Here is a 21340-nt window from a genome sequence, read left to right on the forward strand (position 1 = left end):
ATGCAATTGATTTTTACATGTGGTTATACGCTCTATATAAAGAAAACAAAAATTCTCGCAACTGGACCATAAGCAACATCATGATAAACAGAGAAAAGATTGAAGTTGTCAAGGATTTGATTTTACTTGGATCCACAATCAACACCCATGGAAGCGACAGTCAAGAAATCAAACGACGTATTGCATTGGGCAAACTGCTGTAAAAGACCTCTTTAAAGTGCTAGAAAGCAAAGACGTCACTTTGAGGGCTGAGGTGGGCTTGACCCACACCATAGTACTTTCAGTCACCTCATATGCACGCAAATGCCGGACAATGAATGACGAAGACCAAAGAGGAATTGATGCCTTTCAATTGTGGTGTTGGCAAAGAATATTGAATATACCTTGGACTGCCAGAAGAATGAATAAATCTGTCTTGGAAGAAGTACAGCCAGAATGTTCCTTAGAACCGAGGACGGCAAGACTGTCTCACTTACTTACAACATGTTACAGGAGGGACCAATCCCTGGAGAGGGACATCATGCTTGGTTAAGTAAAGGGTCAGCAAAAAAGAGGAAAACCCTCAAGGAAGTGGATTGACACAGTGGCTGCAACAATGGCTCAAACATAGCATCGATTGTGAAGATGACACAGGACCAGTGTTTCATTCTGTTGTACACAGGATCGCTACGTGTCTGAACCAACTCGATGTCACCTAACAACAACATACACTCATATAACCGCCTCTGACATCAAGTTAGGGAAATTTTCCAGCACACAAGGAGATTCCCTCATGCCCTTTTCCCAGTTGACAGACACCCCAGGAATAACCAGTGTTCTGTTATTGCCAGAGATAAATTGGCCCATTGTTCGATTTCATATAATTGGAATAATACTGTATGATGTGTTGTGTCTGACTCCATCTAGTCAACATGCCTGTCAGATTTTATCTATGTTGTTGCATATAGCAGTAATTTTTTAGTCTCTGTGTTTTATGAATATACAACCATTTTTCTTAATCATTTATTCATTTTATTCTGTTGTCAAAGTTTGTATTATAACCCAGCATGCAGTCTATCTTGCTGAATATTTAATGAGCACGTAGAAATAATGTGTCTTCTGCTGTTGTTGGGCAGAGTGTTTAATAAATGGCAATTAGGTCAGGATGGCTGCTGGTATAGTTCAGGTCTTCCATATGCTTGCTGACTTCCATATCCTTGTGATTTTTTTTTTCCATTTCATGTTTAATTTTTATTCATATGTGTTGAAGTTTTGTTGTTAGGTGTATACACATGTAAGATTGTTATATCTTCTTGCTGAATTTCCCTTTTATCGTTATGCAGTGTCCTTCTTTATCCCTGCTAATTCTCAGTCTAGCCTCCCCCCCCCAATTAAAATGCTCTTTGACTGATGATGGTGAGAAGCTTGGTTCCCATTATCTGCAATTTATCTATATATTTGTTCAACTCCTGTAAACGTGTAATTTTACAGTTGCTATACTGTTCTGAGAAGTAAAGTTACCAACTAAAGCAGTATTTCTTTGCAGTTCTTCTTGTATTTACTCTTACAGTTTCCAGAAAAAGCATGGTCTCCAGAGTTCTTTAGTTTAGCTCCTTTTTTCCTCACCATTGTCAGGGATATTATGCCATAATTAGAGATTCATTTGTCATAGTTTGCTTCCCACTCTGGGATACACACATATCCTGGACGGTTTGAGGAAATTGTATATAACATAGTCCATTCTTTATGATGTATAATTCTGTGGTTTTGACAAATACTTAAAATCATGTAAACATCAATATAATTCCATACAGAACAGTTCTATTGCCTGAAAAATGCCTTTTTGAAGCCTTTTTGTACTCAACCCCCCTTTCCTCCCTCACTCCTACTATCTAATCTGTTTTCTGTCTCTATAGTTTTGCCTTATCTGGAATATTGTATAAATGGGACCATCTGTTATTTACCATTTTGATCTGGCTTCTTTAACTTACGAAAATGCATTTAAGATTTCTTCGTGTTCTAGTGTCCCTAATGAGCTCTGTTTATTGTTGTGTATATGGTACCGATACACCAAAGTTTGTTAATCCATTCACTTGTTGAAGAACATGTTGGTTGTTTCCAGGTTTTGCTAATGATGAATAAAGCTGCTATAAAAACTCCATGCATATTTTTGTATGAACATGAATTTTCACTTCACTTGGGTAAACACCTAGGAGTGGGATCACCATGTTTTCTGGTAAGCGTACCTTTCACTTTACAAGAAATGGCCAAAGTTTCCAAAGTGGCTGCACCATTTTGTATCCCAATCTTTGAATGAAAGTTCCTGTTGTCTGCATTCTCACCAACATTTGGAAGAGTCAGTTCTTTTTTCTTTAGTCATATTAATAAGTGATAGTGGTATCTTGTTGTGGTCTGAATTTATACTTCCCTAATGGCTAATAATTTTTAGCATATTTCTTTAAGCTTATTTGCCATCCATATAACTTCTTTGATAAAGTATATAGCTCTGAAACAAAAAGCTCTCACCATATTTTCTCCTTTTTAATTCTTCAGAAATAGCAATCTTTTTCCTCCCCTATGGCCTTTGCTGAAGGAGCCATGGTGCACAGTGATTAAGTGCTTGGCTGTTTACCAAAGGTCGGTGGCTCTACCAGCCTTTCTGTGGGAGAAAGACGTGGCCATCTGTTTCTGTAATGATTTACAGCCTTGGAAGACTTACTGGTCTGACAGAGACTGGAGGAACCCCCAAGATTATGGCCCCTGGATATCCTGCTAACTCAGAACTGAAGCCACTCCCGAAGCCCAATTTCAGCCAGAGATTCAAACCTGCTGCCTTTGAGTTGATTCCGACTCATAGTGACCCTATAGGACAGAGTAGAACTGCCCCATATGGTTTCCAAGGAGTGCCTGGTAGGTTCGAACTGCCGACCTTTTGGTTAGCAGCCATAGCTCTTAATCGATATACCACCAGGGTTTCCAGCCAAAGATTAGACAGGCCTGTAAAACAAACCATAATACATGTGAGGAAAGTGCTTCTTAGTTCAATCTAATGGGACCAAATGGGAAACTCCTGCCCAAAGGCAAGAAGAGAAGACAGGAAGGGACAGGAAAACTGGGTGAATGGACACAGGGAACCCGGGAGGAAAAATGGAGAGTGCTGACACATTGTGGGGATTGCAGCCAACGTCAGAAAAAAAAAACTTATGTATAAATATTTGAATGAGAAACTAATTTGCACTGTAAACTTATACCTAAAACACAATAAAATAAAAAATCACAGCCTTGGAAACCCTATGATGGCAGCTGTACTTGGGCTTATAGGGTCACTATGAGTCAGAATTGATTAGATGGCAATGGGCCTGGTTTTTTTGTTTGTTTGTTTTTCTGGTATAGCCTTTGCACTACATATTTCCTCTGACTCGATTTTCTTTCCCTAGGAATTCCATGGTTCATCCATATACTAGTACCACACTGTTTTGATTACTGTAGCTTTGTTGTATGTTTTGAAGCAAAAAAGTTTGAGTCCTTATACTCTGTCCTTTTTTTGAAAATTGTTGATAAAATGAGATTATACATTTAAAATGCTTAACACACTAACTGGTGGAGAATAATCAATAGATATTACCTACTGGTGTTGTTGTTATTGTGGCTGAATCAAATGGACTTGGATTTTCTGAGAACAGCTCCATAGGGTTTCCTAGGTTGTAATAGTTACAGAAGCAGATTACTCGCTTTTTCTACCATAGAGATGCTGGGTGGATTTCGGGTTGCAGCAGAGTGCCTATCCATAGTGCCACTGGAATATAAAACATAAAAAATGAAATATCTGGAAAATACATGAACCTATGGTGCTATGGATGGAAACCCTGGTGGCATAGTGGTTATGTCCTATAGCTGCTAACCAAAGGGTTGGCAGTTTGAATCTGCCAGGCACTCCTTGGAAACTCTATGGGCCAGTTCTACTCTGTCCTATAGGGTCGCTATGAGTCGGAATCGACTCGACAGCACTGGGTTTGGTTTTGGTTTTGGATGGTGCTATAGAGCCCTGGTGGCACGGTGGTTAAGAGGTTGGCTGCTAACCAAAAGGTCAGCAGTTGGAATTCACCAGCTGCTCCTTAGAAACCCTATGGGACAGTTCTACTCTGTCCTATAGGGTCACTATGCTTCGGAATCGACCTCAATGAGTTTGGGTTTTTGTTTTATTGTGCTATATCTTAACTTCTTTTATAACAACAACAACAACAAAAAACATGTTGTCATCGAGTCGATTCCAATGCGTAGTGACCCTGTAGGACAGAGGATAGCCCATAGAGTTTTCAAGGAATGGCTGGTGGATTAGAACTGCCAATCTTTTGGTTAGCAGCCGAGCTCTTAACCACTGTGCCACTAGGGCTCTAATTTTGCTTTATAATTGGCATAAATTTACGATTTCTGTTTTATACTAAGAACCATGTTTGATGTAATAAGAATAATCAGCAGTGTCGTCTGTGTTTATCTTTTGGTGCTGTCATTGAGTACAGACTCTTTTGAGACACATTCATTTTGGAGGCTCTGGAGATTAAAAAATGGTGAGGAGTTGAGGACACTGACTATGAGGTTCCTCCCTTGAGGGTAGAAATAGAATGGCCCATGAACGTTTTTGCAACATTCTCAAAATATTCTAGAATATAAACACAAGTATGGGTTGCTTAATGTCCATGATTTATTTTGTGAAATAGGGCTTTATGTGATTTGTATGCTATACGAACACCACTTTATATATAAAAGGGAGGCGCGCAGAACAGTCACCAGTGGGGCCAGGGAACTGCCACCACCACACCGAAGGACTGCGTGAAAACCTTGGCTCCACTGCTGCAGGCCCTTTGTGGTGGCTGCTTGTCTCCGACAGCCACACCTGGCCCCCTGCAGCTACTGCACGCACTCGCCATCCTGCTAGCTGCCAGGTTTCTTTCTCTTCCTTCCTCCCTGTCAGCCTTCCCTGTCCCCACTAATGGGCTTTAAACTCTTCCAGCTCTGCCCATCCCTCCTCAGCTTCCTCCTCCTTCCCCACAGCCTTTCTAGCTCCTCCTCCCGCCACGGCAGCAGCCTGGATCGTTAGGCAGCCTCCACTTCGAGAGAACCTGAGGCCTCGGCCCAGCTGGTCAGTGCAGGGCACCTGGCCGAGTGGGGCAGCAGCCTTGGAGGGGCGTAACTTTCCCTCTGGTGGCGTCTGCGTGGTCCCTGCCTGAGGCGAGTGCGGTGGGACAGGTAGCCACCGATAGGCCCTGGGACTCCATCCCCTGCCACCATTGGGTCTGGGCGGATGTGAAAACCAAAGAACTACTGAGAGATAGATTGGATCTCTTAGCAAAGTACAGCCGCTACATCCTGTTCTCCCATCAGGATTCCTGAACTCTATTATAACCTCACAGCCTTGGTGATGCAGTGGTTAAGAGCCCTGCCGTTAACCAAAACGTTACCAGTTTGAATCCACCAGGCGCTCCTTGGAAACCCTATGGGGTGGCTCTACTCTGTCCTATAGTGTACTATGAGTAAGAATCAACTCTAGGCAAACGAGTTTGGCCTTTTATGGGAGCGCGGAAATGTATGTGGCCAGACATTACCCCAACGAATGTTAAGCACACACACCTGTATTAGATTTATATTTTAATGAGTCCATTGGTAGAAAAGAAGGTAGAAGTTTGCTTTAAAATTCAGAATCTTGTGCTGTTTCTTCAAATTTTATTATGAAATAGCTACCAAACGGGCACTTCCCTATACTTATCTCCAATAATATTTCAGATTAAAAATAAAATCAAAGGGAGAAAATGGCTATTCATAATGGTGACAAGGGCAGCTCATCTGTGCCATCCTTCATTTGACAAGGATTTCAGGAGCACCATAATATGTCCCAGGCAAGGCTGGGGGCCAAGATAGCGGACTAGGTAGACGCTACCTCGGATCCCTCTTGCAACAAAGACTCGGAAAAACAAGTGAATCAATCACATACATAACAATCTACGAACCCTGAACAACAAACACAGATTTAGAGACGCAGAACAAATACGGGGAAGCAGCGATTGTTTTCAGAGCCTGGAGCCAGCGTACCAGTCAGGTAACCTTCGGCACCCGATTTGGGGCAGAGTCCAGGGGAGCAGATGGCACAAACAAGGGGCCCAGCCCTGGCCCCCGAACTCACTCTGGGAGGGGGCCCAGCCAGTTCGCGTGGGTGGCCTGGCGACGCAGCCGGTGGGAGAAGTCCCCGGGGGGCAGTGACTGGTCTTGGAGCGGGGAGAGCAGCGGCCCAGCCGGGCAACCATCCCGCCGGGATTTTGACTGGGTGCAGGCACGGCATAAGCACGGAGAGCTGCTCCACCCCCCTGAACTAGCCCCAGGAGGGGGCCCAGCTGGTTCGCAGGGGCGGCGTGGCGACGCAGCCGGTGGGAGAAGTCCCTGGGAGGCAGCGACTGGTCTTGGAGCTGGGAGAGCAGCGTCCCAGCCGGGACACGCGGTCACGGCACAAGCACGGGGAGCTGCTCCACTCACCTGAACTAAACCCGGGAGGGGCCCAGTTGGTTCGTGGGGGCGGCATGGCGACGCGCCTGGCAGGACGAGAAATCCCCGGGAGGCAGCGACTGATTTTGGAGTCGAGAGTGCACCGTCCCAGCAGGGGAAACTTAACGTTGGGCATGGGGCTGGCAGCTGAGGATCTGACCGTGACTCCAGCGGGCCAGATCCCCCGGGGGCAATCTCCACACAGCCAGCACACATAGGCGACGCGCCCTGCGGGAATCTCAGATATAATAGTCATTCCAAGCAAGACAAGCAACTCTGGCTATATTCTGAGGTGCTACTCTCCTATCTCTCTGATCCCTCCCCCACACTCCGCAGGCGGCGTCATTAACATCCGAATAGCCTGAGCCAGAGGGAGAACTCTGAAAGGGATCTGACTACATTTTTTTTTAGCGGATTTTCTGGAAAAACTAGTTTCCCAGTGATGGCTCGGAGACAGCAGTCCATATCAAACCACATAAAGAAGCAGACCATGACAGCTTCGCCAACCCCCCAAACAAAAGAATCAAAATCTTTCCCAAATGAAGATACAATCCTGGAAGTATCAGATACAGAATATAAAAAACTAATTTACAGAATGCTTCAAGAAATCCAAATGAAATAAGGCAAACTGCAGAAAAAGCCAAGGAACACACTGGTAAAACTGTTGAAGAACGCAAAAAGATTATTCAAGAACATAGTGGAAAAATTAATAAGTTGCAAGAATCCATAGAGAGACAGCATTCAGAAATCCAAAAGATTAACAATAAAATTACAGAATTAGACAACGCAATAGGAAGTCAGAGGAGCAGACTCGAGCAATTAGAATGCAGACTGGGACATCTGGAGGACCAGGGAATCAACACCAACATAGCTGAAAAAAAATCAGATAAAAGGATTAAAAAAAATGAAGAAACCCTAAGAATCATGTGGGACTCTATCAAGAAGGATAACTTGCATGTGATTGGAGTCCCAGAACAGGGAGGGAGGACAGAAAACACAGAGAGAATAGTTGAAGAACTCTTGACACAAAACTTCCTTGACATCATGAAAGACAAAAGGATAGCTATCCAAGATGCTCATCGAACCCCATTTAAGATTGATCCAAAAAGAAAAACACCAAGACATATTATCATCAAACTCACCAAAACCAAAGATAAACAGAAAATTTTAAAAGCAGCCAGGGAGAAAAGAAAGGTTTCCTTCAAGGGAGAATCAATAAGAATAAGTTCAGACTACTCAGCAGAAACCATGCAGGCAAGAAGGGAATGGGACGACATATACAGAGCACTGAAGGAGAAAAACTGCCAGCCAAGGATCATATATCCAGCAAAACTCTCTCTGAACTATGAAGGCGAAATTAAGATATTTACAGATAAACACAAGTTTAGAGAATTTGCAAAAACCAAACCAAAGCTACAAGAAATACTAAAGGATATTGTTTGGTCAGAAAACCAATAATATCAGATACCAGCACAACACAAGGTCACAAAACAGAACATCCTGATATCAACTCAAATAGGGAAATCACAAAAACAAACAAATTAAGATTAATTAAAAAAAAATACACATAACAGGGAATCATGGAAGTCAATAGGTAAAAGATCACAATAATCAAAAAGAGGGACTAAATACAGGAGGCATTGAACGGCCATATGGAGAGTGATACAAGGCGATATAGAACAATACAAGTTAGGTTTTTACTTAGAAAAATAGGGGTAAATAATAAGGTAACCACAAAAAGGTATAACAACTCCATAACTCAAGATAAAAGCCAAGAAAAACGTAACGACTCAACTAACATAAAGTCAAACACTATGAAAATGAGGATCTCAAAATTTACTAAGAAAAACATCTCAGCACAAAAAAGTATGTGGAAAAATGAAATTGAGAAGAACACACATAAAAAGGCATCAAAATGACAGCACTAAAAACTTATTGATCTATAATTACGCTGAATGTAAATGGACTAAATGCACCAATAAAGAGACAGAGAGTCTCAGACTGGATAAAGAAACACGATCCATCTATATGCTGCCTACAAGAGACACACCTTAGACTTAGAGACACAAACAAACTAAAACTCAAAGGATGCAAAAAAATATATTAAGTAAACAATAAGCAAAAAAGAAGAGGAGTAGCAATATTAATTTCTGACAAAATAGACTTTAGACTTAAATCCACCACGAAGGATAAAGAAGGACACTATATAATGATAAAAGGGACAATTGATCAGGAAGACATAACCATATTAAATATTTATGCACCCAATGACAGGGCTGCAAGATACATAAATCAAATTTTAACAGAATTGAAAAGTGAGATAGACACCTCCACAATTATAGTAGGAGACTTCAACACACCACTTTCGGAGAAGGACAGGACATCCAGTAAGAAGCTCAATAGAGACACGGACTTACTTACAACAATCAACCAACTTGACCTCATTGACTTATACAGAACTCTCCACCCAACTGCTGCAAAGTATACTTTTTTTTCTAGCACACATGGAACATTCTCTAGAATAGACCACATATTAGGTCATAAAACAAACCTTTGCAGAGTCCAAAACATCGAAATATTACAAAGCATCTTCTCAGACCACAAGGCAATAAAACTAGAGATCAATAACAGAAAAACTAGGGAAAAGAAATCAAATACTTGGAAAATGAACAATACCCTCCTGAAAAAAGACTGGGTTATAGAAGACATCAAGGAGGGAATAAGGAAATTCATAGAATGCAACGAGAATGAAAATACTTCCTATCAAAACCTCTGGGACACAGCAAAAGCAGTGCTCAGAGGCCAATTTATATCAATAAATGCACACATACAAAAAGAAGAAAGAGCCAAAAGCAGAGAACTGTCCCTACAACTCGAACAAATAGAAAGTGAGCAACAAAAGAATCCATCAGGCACCAGAAGAAAACAAATAATAAAAATTAGAGCTGAACTAAATGAATTAGAGAACAGAAAAACAATTGAAAGAATTAACAAAGCCAAAAGCTGGTTCTTTGAAAAAATTAACAAAATTGGGAAACCATTGGCTAGACTGACTAAAGAAATACAGGAAAGGAAACAAATAACCCAAATAAGAAACGAGAAGGACCACATCACAACAGAACCAAATGAAATTAAAAGAATCATTTCAGATTACTACGAAAAATTGTACTCTAACAAATTTGCAAACCTAGAAGAAATGGATGAATTCCTGGAAAAACACTACCTACCTAAACTAACACATTCAGAAGTAGAACAACTAAATAGACCCATAACAAAAAAAGAGATTGAAACGGTAATCAAAAAACTCCCAATAAAAGAAAGCCCTGGCCCGAATGGCTTCACTGCAGAGTTCTACCAAACTTTCAGAGAAGAGTTAACACCACTACTACTGAAGGTTATTTCAAAGCATAGAAAATGACGGAATACTACCCAACTCATTCTATGAAGCCACCATCTCCCTGATACCAAAACCAGGTAAAGACATTACAAAAAAAGAAAATTATAGACCTATATCCCTCATGAACATAGATGCAAAAACCCTCAAGAAAATTCTAGCCAATAGAATCCAACAACACATCAAAAAAATAATTCACCCTGATCAAGTGGGATTTATACCAGGTATGCAAGGCTGGTTTAATATCAGAAAAACCATTAATGTAATCCATCACATAAATAAAACAAAAGACAAAAACCACATGATCTTATCAATTGATGCAGAAAAGGCATTTGACAAAGTCCAACACCCATTTATGATAAAAACTCTTACCAAAATAGGAATTGAAGGAAAATTCCTCAACATAATAAAGGGCATCTATGCAAAGCCAACAGCCAACATCACTGTAAATGGAGAGAGCCTGAAAGCATTTCCCTTGAGAACGGGAACCAGACAAGGATGCCCTTTATCACCACTCTTATTCAACATCGTGTTGGAAGTCTTAGCCAGGGCAATTAGGCTAGACAAAGAAATAAAAGGCATCCGGATTGGCAAGGAGGAAGTAAAGTTATCACTATTTGCAGATGACATGATCTTATACACAGAAAACCCTAAGGAATCGTCCAGAAAACTACTGAAACGAATAGAAGAGTTTGGCAGAGTCTCAGGTTATAAAATAAACATACAAAAATCACTTGGATTCCTCTACATCAACAAAAAGAACACCAAAGAGGAAATAACCAAATCAATACCATTCACAGTAGCCCCCAAGAAGATAAAATACTTAGGAATAAATCTTACCAAGGATGTAAAAGACCTATACAAAGAAAACTACAAAGCTCTACTACAAGAAATTCAAAAGGACATACTTAAGTGGAAAAACATACCTTGCTCATGGATAGGAAGACTTAACATAGTAAAAATGTCTATTCTACCAAAAGCCATCTATGCATATAACGCACTTCCGATCCAAATTCCAATGTCATATTTTAAGGGGATAGAGAAACAAATCACCAATTTCATATGGAAGGGAAAGAAGCCCCGGATAAGTAAAGCATTACTGAAAAAGAAGAAGAAAGCGGGAGGCCTCACTCTACCTGATTTCAGAAGCTATTATACAGCCACAGTTGTCAAAACAGCCTGGTACTGGTACAACAACAGGCACATAGACCAATGGAACAGAATTGAGAACCCAGATATAAATCCATCCACGTATGAGCAGCTGATATTTGACAAAGGACCAGTGTCAGTTAATTGGGGAAAAGATAGTCTTTTTAACAAATGGTGCTGGCATAACTGGATATCCATTTGCAAAAAAATGAAACAGGATCCATACCTCACACCATGCACAAAAACTAACTCCAAGTGGATCAAAGACCTAAACATAAAGACTAAAACGATAAAGATCATGGAAGAAAAAATAGGGACAACCTTAGGAGCCCTAATACAAGGCATAAACAGAATACAAAACATTACCAAAAATGACTAAGAGAAACCCGATAACTGGGAGCTGCTAAAAATCAAAGACCTATGCTCATCTAAAGACTTCACCAAAAGAGTAAAAAGACCACCTACAGACTGGGAAAGAATTTTCAGCTATGACATCTCCGACCAGCGCCTGATCTCTAAAATCTACATGATTCTGTCAAAACTCAACCACAAAAAGACAAACAACCCAATCAAGAAGTGGGCAAAGGATATGAACACACATTTCACTAAAGAAGATATTCAGGCAGCCAACAGATACATGAGAAAATGCTCTCGATCATTAGCCATTAGAGAAATGCAAATTAAAACTACGATGAGATTCCATCTCACTCCAACAAGGCTGGCATTAATCCAAAAAACACAAAATAATAAATGTTGGAGAGGCTGCGGAGAGATTGGAACTCTCATACACTGCTGGTGGGAATGTAAAATGGTACAACCACTTTGGAAATCTATCTGGCGTTATCTTAAACAGTTAGAAATGGAACTACCATACAACCCAGAAATCCCACTCCTCGGAATATACCCTAGAGAAACAAGAGCCTTCACACAAACAGATATATGCACACCCATGTTTATTGCAGCTCTGTTAACAATAGCAAAAAGCTGGAAGCAACCAAGGTGTCCATCAACGGATGAATGGGTAAATAAATTGTGGTATATTCACACAATGGAATACTACGCATCGATAAAGAACAGTGACGAATCTGTGAAACATTTCATAACATGGAGGAACCTGGAAGGCATTATGCTGAGCGAAATGAGTCAGAGGCAAAAGGACAAATATTGTATAAGACCACTATTATAAGATCTTGAGAAATAGTATAAACTGAGAAGAACGCATAGTTTTGTGGTTACAAAGGGGGGAGGGAGGGAGGGAGAGGGTTTTTTATTGATTAATCAGTAGATAAGAACTGCTTTAGGTGAAGGGAAAGACAACACTCAATACATGGAAGGTCAGCTCAATTGGACTGGACCAAAAGCAAAGAAGTTTCCGGGATAAAATGAATGCTTCAAAGATCAGCGGAGCAAGGGCGGGGGTCTGGGGAACATGGTTTGAGGGGACTTCTAAGTCAATTGGCAAAATAATTCTATTATGAAAACATTTTGCATTCCACTTTGAAATGTGGCATCTGGGGTCTTAAATGCTAACAAGCGGCCATCTAAGATGCATCAATTGGTCCCAAACCACCTGGAGCAAAGGAAAATGAAGAACACCAAGGTCACACGACAACTAAGAGCCCAAGAGACAGAAAGGGCCACATGAACCAGAGACCTACATCATCCTGAGACCAAAAGAACTAGTTGGTGCCCAGCCACAATCGATGACTGCCCTGACAGGGAGCACAACAGAGAACTCCTGAGGGAACAGGAGATCAGTGGGATGCAGGCCCCAAATTCTCATAAAAAGACCATACTTAATGGTCTGACTGAGACTAGAGGAATCCCGGCGGCCATGGTCCCCAGACCTTCTGTTGGCACAGGACAGGAACCATCCCCAAACACAACTCATCAGACATGAAAGGGACTGGTCAGCGGGTGGGAGAGAGATGCTGATGAAGAGTGAGCTAATTATATCAGGTGGACACTTGAGATTGTGTTGGCAACTCTTGTCTGGAGGGGGGATGGGAGGATAGAGAGAGTGGTAAGCTGGCAAAATTGTCACGAAAGGAGAGACTGAAAGGGCTGGCTCAATAGGGGGAGAGCAAGTGGGAATACGGAGTAAGATGTATGTAAACTTATATGTGACAGACTGATTGGATTTGTAAACGTTCACTTGAAACTTAATAAAAGTTAATAAAAAAAAAAAAATGTCCCAGGCACATTAAAATAGAGGGCAAAAAGTGATGTAGAAGACAGGGACCATCCTTACCCTTACGGAATCTGTATTTTAGCAGGGGAGACAGGTCAAAGATTCAAAGCCATATAGGAGACAGGAAAGGGACTTAAGTTTGTAAAAAGGCATGAATTGGTGGTGTCTGCGACAAACTAAAAGACCATGATCTAACTAAAGCTCAAGATTAATTTTTTTGATAATATTGTGTGGTCTATAAAATGCATATTTTAATTTTGACCCAAAGGAGGTCTGTGGGGGTCATGGGTGGTCTGTCAGGTGTGGCATGAGAAATTGAGGCTCACTCAGGAAGCCTAGAAACAAATATAATTTTGTACTCACAGGTCCCAAAGAGAAAACTACAGCATGCCTCCATGCAGGGCTGCGCAGGTGGCTGCATCTGGGGACACACCAAGTTGGAGATGCTGGAGAGGGCTTACGTACGGCAAGCATGGTGAGGTCTTGGGGTTACCATGTGCTGAGGCTTTTTGGTCAGTTTAAAAGTTTTTAGTGCTTTCACATGGTAAAAGGGAAAAGTTTTTTTTTTTTAATTTTATTGTTGTTAAAAATATACACAGTAAAACACACCAATTCAAGGATTTCTACATGTACAACTTAGTGACATTGATTAGATTCTTCAAGTTGCGCAACCATTCTCACCATCCTCTTCCGAATTGTTCCTCTTCCATTAACATAAACTCCCTGGCCCCTAAGCTTACTATCTGACCCTTTGAGTTGGTGTAGCCAATTTGATTCCACATAGATAGATCCTTAAAAAAAGCACAATGTTCAAGGCAAACATTCTTTACTACTTAAGCTAACCTATTGTTTTTTTTTTAAAGAAGACTTCAGGGGATACTTTTGGTTTAAGGATTAAAGATATCTCAGGAAAATTGTTTTAGTCTGGATTCCATAAGAATTTTAAATTATGCTCTGCATTTTTCCAAAACGAGAATTTTTATTCACAGGCACTATATGGGGCATGGCCAGGAGGGACAATGAGTAACTCTAGCCGGTGAGAGACCGGGATATAAGATAGTAATGGATTTTTATCATAGGAGACAATATGCGGCATGGCTGGGAGGGCTAGTTAGAGACTACAACTGTTGAGAGATTGTGTGACAAGATAGGAATGGCCGAGTCAGAAATTGGGTGAAAGGGCAACTAGGTGGAACTAATGGTTGCCGAGGCAGCGAACTATGTAGGCCACAAGTTGGCCTAATGACAATCGACTCTGTCATGCCTCAGCATCGTAAATCTGAATATATGACCAGTCACTTGTATGGTAGGAATGTTAAACGCGAAAAGCATTAAGTTACTTAACTATTTAAGACAACCTTTTTTTTTTTAAGTAAGGCAAAGATTCGGAATATTCCTATTATTATCATGACCAGTAATTGAAACCTAGTTCATAGCCATGCACCCCATTTAGGGGGAAACAATGAGGAAAATTGATTTGGCATCTCTTGGTTCAGCGGACCCGGTAGGCATCATTGTAGCTCACTTGAGTCTGCTGGAGGCCGTATGGATGATTAGAATGCTCACTGAGTGTGGGAGAGATTGACTGAGGAAGTAACCACTGTATTGTCTGTGTCCAACGTAACCGGAGTCACAAATGCTGAGAGTGTCCATGGTGATGTTATCTCCTGTGGTGAGTTAATGGGCAGGATAAAGTCACCTCCAATCATGAACTCTTGGTCTGGGATGAGGTGGTCTGAGGTGATGCCATTGGATATGGTATGGGGGCCTCCTGGAAGAAGGTAGCCTTTCCAAGCAGCTATCTACTGGAGGATATTGGGGTATTTGGGAATAGGTCTTGTGGTATATTCGAGTGGCCTGATCTTAGATGCTTCTGCATTTTCCCCTGTGCCTGCTAGTGCTACAGATTTCTTTTACATTTTCAGGATCATCAGGAGTGCAGTGAGCAAAGCTCTGACACTTTTATTGGCTTCAGTTTGGGGCTTTCAGCATCACCTGAGGTATGTTGTTGGCACATTGTCATAGATTGAATTGTGTCCCCCAAAAATATCTGTCAACTTGGCTATGCCATGATTCCCAGTATTGTGTGATTGTCCACCATTTTGTTATCAGGTGTGATTTTCCTATGTGTTGTAAATCCTATCACTATGATGTTAATGAGATGGATTAGCGGCACTTATATTGATGAGATCTACAAGGCTAGTTTGTGACTTAAGCCAATCTCACTTGAGATATAAAGGAGAAAAGCTAGCAGGGAGACAGGAGGACCTTATATCACCAAGAAAGCAGTGCTGGGAACAGGGCATGTCTTTTGGCTCTGAGGTTCCTGTGCAGAGAACTCCTAGACCCAGGGAAGACTGTTGACAAGGACCTTCCTCCAGAGCTGATGGACAGGAGAAAGTCTTCCCTGGAAATGATGCCCTGAATTTGGACTTGTAGCCTACTAGACTGTAAGAGAATAAATTTCTTTTTGTTAAAGCCATCCACTTGTGGTATTTCTGTTAGAAAAGTACTAGATAATCAAGACACACATTAAGGAGGTAGGGCCAACATAGCAGAATAGTCAGATGCATCCCATGGTCCCTCTTACAACAGAGACCTGGAAAAACAAGTGAATCAATAATGTATGACAATCTAAGAGCCCAGACCATCAAAAGCAAAGTTGAAGAATTGAACTGAGCGGCAGAGGGAGGGAGAGACGGTCCAGAAGCGCCGAGGAGTTGCCAGAATCAACCCAGCAGGAGATGGCAACCTGCAGGCCAGATCAGCTGGCACCAGTGGTGAAGCAACTACTGGCGCTTGAGATGCGTCTTCCATATTAGGAGAGACCAAGAGGCGGAGAGTCTACTCAAGCTTCAAGAACCAGTGAAAATCTGCGCTCAATCAGCAAAAGATAAGTACATGGGTCTAAGGTACTGCACAGATCAAAAAACACCCCTTTGGGAAAAAACTCTCTCCCATTTACCTGTCCCCTCCCCACCCTGCATTGCGTCCTGGGCCGGCTTCAGAGATTGCCGCATCCCCTGAGCCTGAAGTAGGACCTGTCACGTGCCCTGAGCCATTCACCTGGGCTTAGAGAGGGAACAAATTAAGAAACAGGAAAAAAATAATCTGCCAGCTCCCCTAAGCCGGGAACTCAGGACAGGCACAGCTCCATTACCTAGGCACAAGATTAAGAGTTCCATGGACTTTGAATGCCTTTGATCCCTGCATAGACCTGTGTGGGCCCATTTCAATAGCATAGGCCCTCATTATCACACTACAACAGGGTATATACCTGAAGCCTAACTTCAACTGCATCAGCTATGTGGTGAAGTGGCAACTTCATGACTTTGACACCGCTCTGCATAATAAGCAGGGTCCTCACCTACCCACATAAGGGGTAGCTCCACCCATACCACCTAACCACCCACTACAGACTTCCAAGAATAAGTGGTGCCTCCTAGTCCTTACAGCCAACAGTATTGGGTGCCCATAGTCCAGCTGCAAAACCCACCTACCTACACACCCTAGGGAACAGGGACATGCTTTCCTCCCAGACACTCGGGGGCAGCTGTCAGGCCCCTGCCTTGCTCAGTGCGTAGCCCCTACTGCAGCCAGATACCTGTGCCTACATCAATCACCCCTGCCTGTCTAGGGCTGTAGGTGAGAGCCTGCACCACACACTTGGTGACTGACTACCTGGACACCTGAGCTGAATCCATACAAGAAATATAAATGGACTCCTGGGCTCACATACCTAGTAACAGCTCCAACCACCAGGTGACAAGACGTTAGAGCTTCAAAGGTACCAATAATGGAACTAGTTCACGTGAGCAGCGTACTTGGGCCTATCAAAACAAAACAAAACAAGAAGGAAGGACACAGTAAGCAAACATAAAACAAATAAATTTAATAACTTATTGATGGCTCAGAAACAACAGTCAATATCAAATCACATAAAGAAGCAGACCATGATGGCTTCAGCCAGCTCCCAAAACAAAGAATCAAGAAATCTTCTGGAGGAAGATAACTTCCTGGAATTACCAAAGGTAGAATAAAAATGATTAATATACAGAACTCTTCAAAAGATCAGGAAAAAGATCAGGCAAAACATAGAACAAGCCAAGGAACACACAGACAAAGCAATAGAGGAACTTAAGAAGATTATAGAAGAGCATAATGACAAATTTAACAGGCTGCAAGAATCCACAGAGAGACAGCAGACAGAAATCAAGAAGATTAACAATAAAGTTTCAAAATGAGACAACTCAGTAGGAAATCATAGGAGCAGAACTGAGGCTGTGGAAGTCAGAATTTGTGAGATTGAAGATAAAGCACTTGACACAAACTTATGTGAGGAATAATCAGATAAAAGAGTTAAAAAAAATGAAGAAACCCTAAGAGTTATGTGGGACTTCATCAATAGGAATAACCTGCGATTGAAGTACCAGAACAGGGGAGGAAAACAGAAAATACAGAGAGAACTGTTGAAGATTTGTTGTCAGAAAACTTCCCTGATATCGTGAAAGATGAGAAGATATCTACGCAAGAGGCTTATCAAACCCACACAAGGTAGAACACAAAAGACAGTCACCAAGAAATATTATAATCAAACTTGCCAAAACCAAAGGTAAAGAGAGAATTTTAAGAGCAGCTAGGAATAAATGAAAAGTTATCTACAAAGGAGAGTTAATAAGGCTAAGCTTGGACTACGCAGCAGAAACCACGGAGGCAAGAAGACAATGGGAACTCATAAAGTCTTGAAGGAGAAAAATTGCCAGCCAAGAATTATATCCAGCAAAACGGTCTCTCAAATATGATGGTGAAATTAGGGCATTTCCAGATAAACAGAATGTCAGGGAATTTGAAAAAAACAAACAAACAAAAATTACAAGAAATACTAAAGGGAGTCCTCTGGCTAGAAAATCAATAACATCAGATAACAACCCAACTCTGGAACACAGGACAGAGTAACAAGATATAAACCCAGATAGGAAAGTCACAAAAATAAATCAAAGCTATAACACTGAAAATAGGGAAACAGAGATGTCAATGTGTAAAAGATGACAACATTAAAACAAAAAAGTAGGACTAAATGTAGTCACAGATCTTTCATATGGAAAGGAAGTCAAGGCAATATAAAGAAATTAAAGATTGGTTTAAACTCATAAAAATAGGGGTGAATATTAAGGTAACCACAAAGGAAACTAACAATCTTACACATCAACATAAAAAGCAAGAAAAACATAAAGTCTCAGCAAATACAAAATCAACAACAATGAAAAAGACGAAAAGAAAATGCATCAAGAAAAATGACTCAGCACAGAAAATTAAGTGGAACAAAGAAACTGTCAACAACACAAAAAAAAAGATATCAAAATGATGGCACTAAAATCATACCTATCAATAATTACACTGAATGTAAATGGACTAAATGCAACAAAAGAGACAGAGAATGGCAGAATGGGGAAAGAAAAAAAAAAATCTGTCTATATGCTGCCTACAAGAGACACACCTTAGACTTAAAGAAAAAAAAAAACTAAAAGTCAAAGGATGGAAAAGAATATATCAAGCAAATAATAATCAAAAAAGAAGAGGACTGGCAATATTAATTTCTGAGAAAACAGACTTTCCACTACAAAGGATAAGAAAGAACACTATATATTGATTAAAGGGTCAGTACACCAGGAGGACATAACCATAGTAAATATTTACACACCCAATGACAGGGCTGCAAGATACATAAAACAAACTCTAACAGCATTGAAAAGTGAGACAGACAGCTCCACAATAATAGTAGGAGACTTCAACATACCACTTTTGGTGAAGGACAGAACATGTAGAAAGAAGTTCAATAAAGATGCAGAAGATCTAAATGCCACAATCAACCAGCTTGACCTCATAGATGTATACAGAAAACTCCACTGAACAGTAGCCAAGTATATCTTTTTTCCAAAGCACATGGAACATTCTCCAGAATAGACCACATATTAGGCCATAAAGCAAGACTTAACAGAATCCAAAGCATTGAAATATTACAAAGAATCTTTTCTGACCTTAAAGCCATAAAAGTAGAAGTCAGTAACAGAAAAAGCAAGGAAAAAAAAAAATCAAACACATGGAAACTGAACAACACCTTGCTCAAAAACTACTGGCTTATAGAAGTTAGGAATGGAATAAAGAAATTCACAGAATCAAATGAGAATGAAAACACATCCTACCAGAACCTTTGGGACACAGCAAAAACAGTGCTCAGAGGGCAATTTATACCAATAAATGAACAGATTCAAAAAGAAGAAAGGGCCAACATCAACACATTAACCCTACAACTTGAACAAATAGAAAGAGAGCAGTAAAAGAAGACCTCAGGCACCAGAAGAAAGCAAATAACAAAAATTAGAGAGAATTAAATGAAATAGAGAATAGCAAAAGAGTTGAAAGAGTTAAAGACCAAAAGCTGGTTCTCTGGAAAGATCAACAAAACAATAAACCATTAGCCAAGTTGACAAAAGAAAAGCAGGAGAGGAAGCAAATAACCTGAATAAGAAATGAGATGGGCAATATCACAACAGACCCAATGGAAATTAAATGTATCATAACAGAATACTATGAAAAACTGTACTCTGACAAATCTGAAAAGCTAGAGGAGATGGACAAATTTCTAGAAACACACTACCTTCCTAAACTAACACAAACAGAGGTAGAAAAACTAAATAAACCTATAACGAAAGAAGAGATTGAAAAGGTAATTTAAAAACTCCCAGCAAAAAAAAAAAAAAGCCCAGCCCTGATGGTTTCACTGGAGAATTCTACCAAACTTTCAGAGAAGAGTTAACACCACTACTACTAAAGGTATTTCAGAGCATAGAAAAGCATGGAATACTCCCAAACTCATTCCATGAAGCCAGCATAACTCAGATACCAAAACCACCACAAAAAAATAAAATTACAGACCAATATCTCTCATGACCTTGTATGCAAAAATCCTCAACAAAATTCTAGCCCATGCAATTCAACAACATGTCAAAAAAATAATTCACCATGACGAAGTGGGATTCATACCAGGTATGCAGGGATGGTTCAACATTAGAAAAACAATCAATGTAATCCATCACATAAATAAAACAGAAGATGAGAACCACATGATCTTATCAATTGATGCAGAAAAGCACTTGACAAAGTTCAACACCCATCCATGACAAAAACTCTCAGCAAATAGGAATAGAAGGGAAATTCCTCAACAAAATTAAGGGCATTTATACAAACCCAACAACCAACATCTTCTTAAATGGAGAGAGTCTGAAAACATTCTCTTTGAGAACGGGAACCAGACAAGGATGCCCTTTATCACCACTCTTATTCACCATTGTGCTGGAGGTCCTAGCCAGAGCAGTTAGGCTAGAAAAAGAAATAAAGGGCATCCAAATTGGTAAAGAAGAAGCAAAAGTATTTCTAGTAGCGGATGATATAATCTTATACACAAAAAACCCTGAAGAATCCACAAGAAAACTACTGAAACTAAAAAAACATTTCAGCAAAGCATCAGGATACAAGACAAGCATACAAAAATCAGTTGGATTCCTCTACAGCAACAAAGAGAAAGTCCAAGAGGAAATTACCAAATAAATATCATTTACAATAGCCCCCAAGAAGATAAAATACTTAGGAATAAATCTAACCAGAGACATAAAAGATCTATACAAAGAAAACTACAAGACACTACTGCAAGAAACCAAAAGAGACCTACATATGTGGAAAAACATACCTTGTTCATGGAAAGGAAGACTCAACATTGGGAAGAGGTCTATTCTACAGAAAGCAATCTATAGATACAATGCAATCCCGATCCAAATTCCAATGGCATTTTTTAATGAGATGAAGAAACAAATCACCAACTTCATATGGAAAGGGAAGAAGCTCTGGATAAGTAAAGCATTACTGAAGAGGAAGAACAAAGTTGGAAATCTCACACTACCTGATTTTAGAACCTATTATACCGCGATGGTTGTCAAAACAGCCTGGTACTGGTACAAAAAAGATATATGGACCAATGGAACAGAACTGAGAATCCAGATGTAAATTCATTGACATACGAGCAGGTGATCTTTGAC

Source organism: Loxodonta africana, chromosome 3, assembly GCF_030014295.1.
Source record: "Loxodonta africana isolate mLoxAfr1 chromosome 3, mLoxAfr1.hap2, whole genome shotgun sequence".
In the NCBI taxonomy this organism is placed as follows: Eukaryota; Metazoa; Chordata; class Mammalia; order Proboscidea; family Elephantidae; genus Loxodonta; species Loxodonta africana.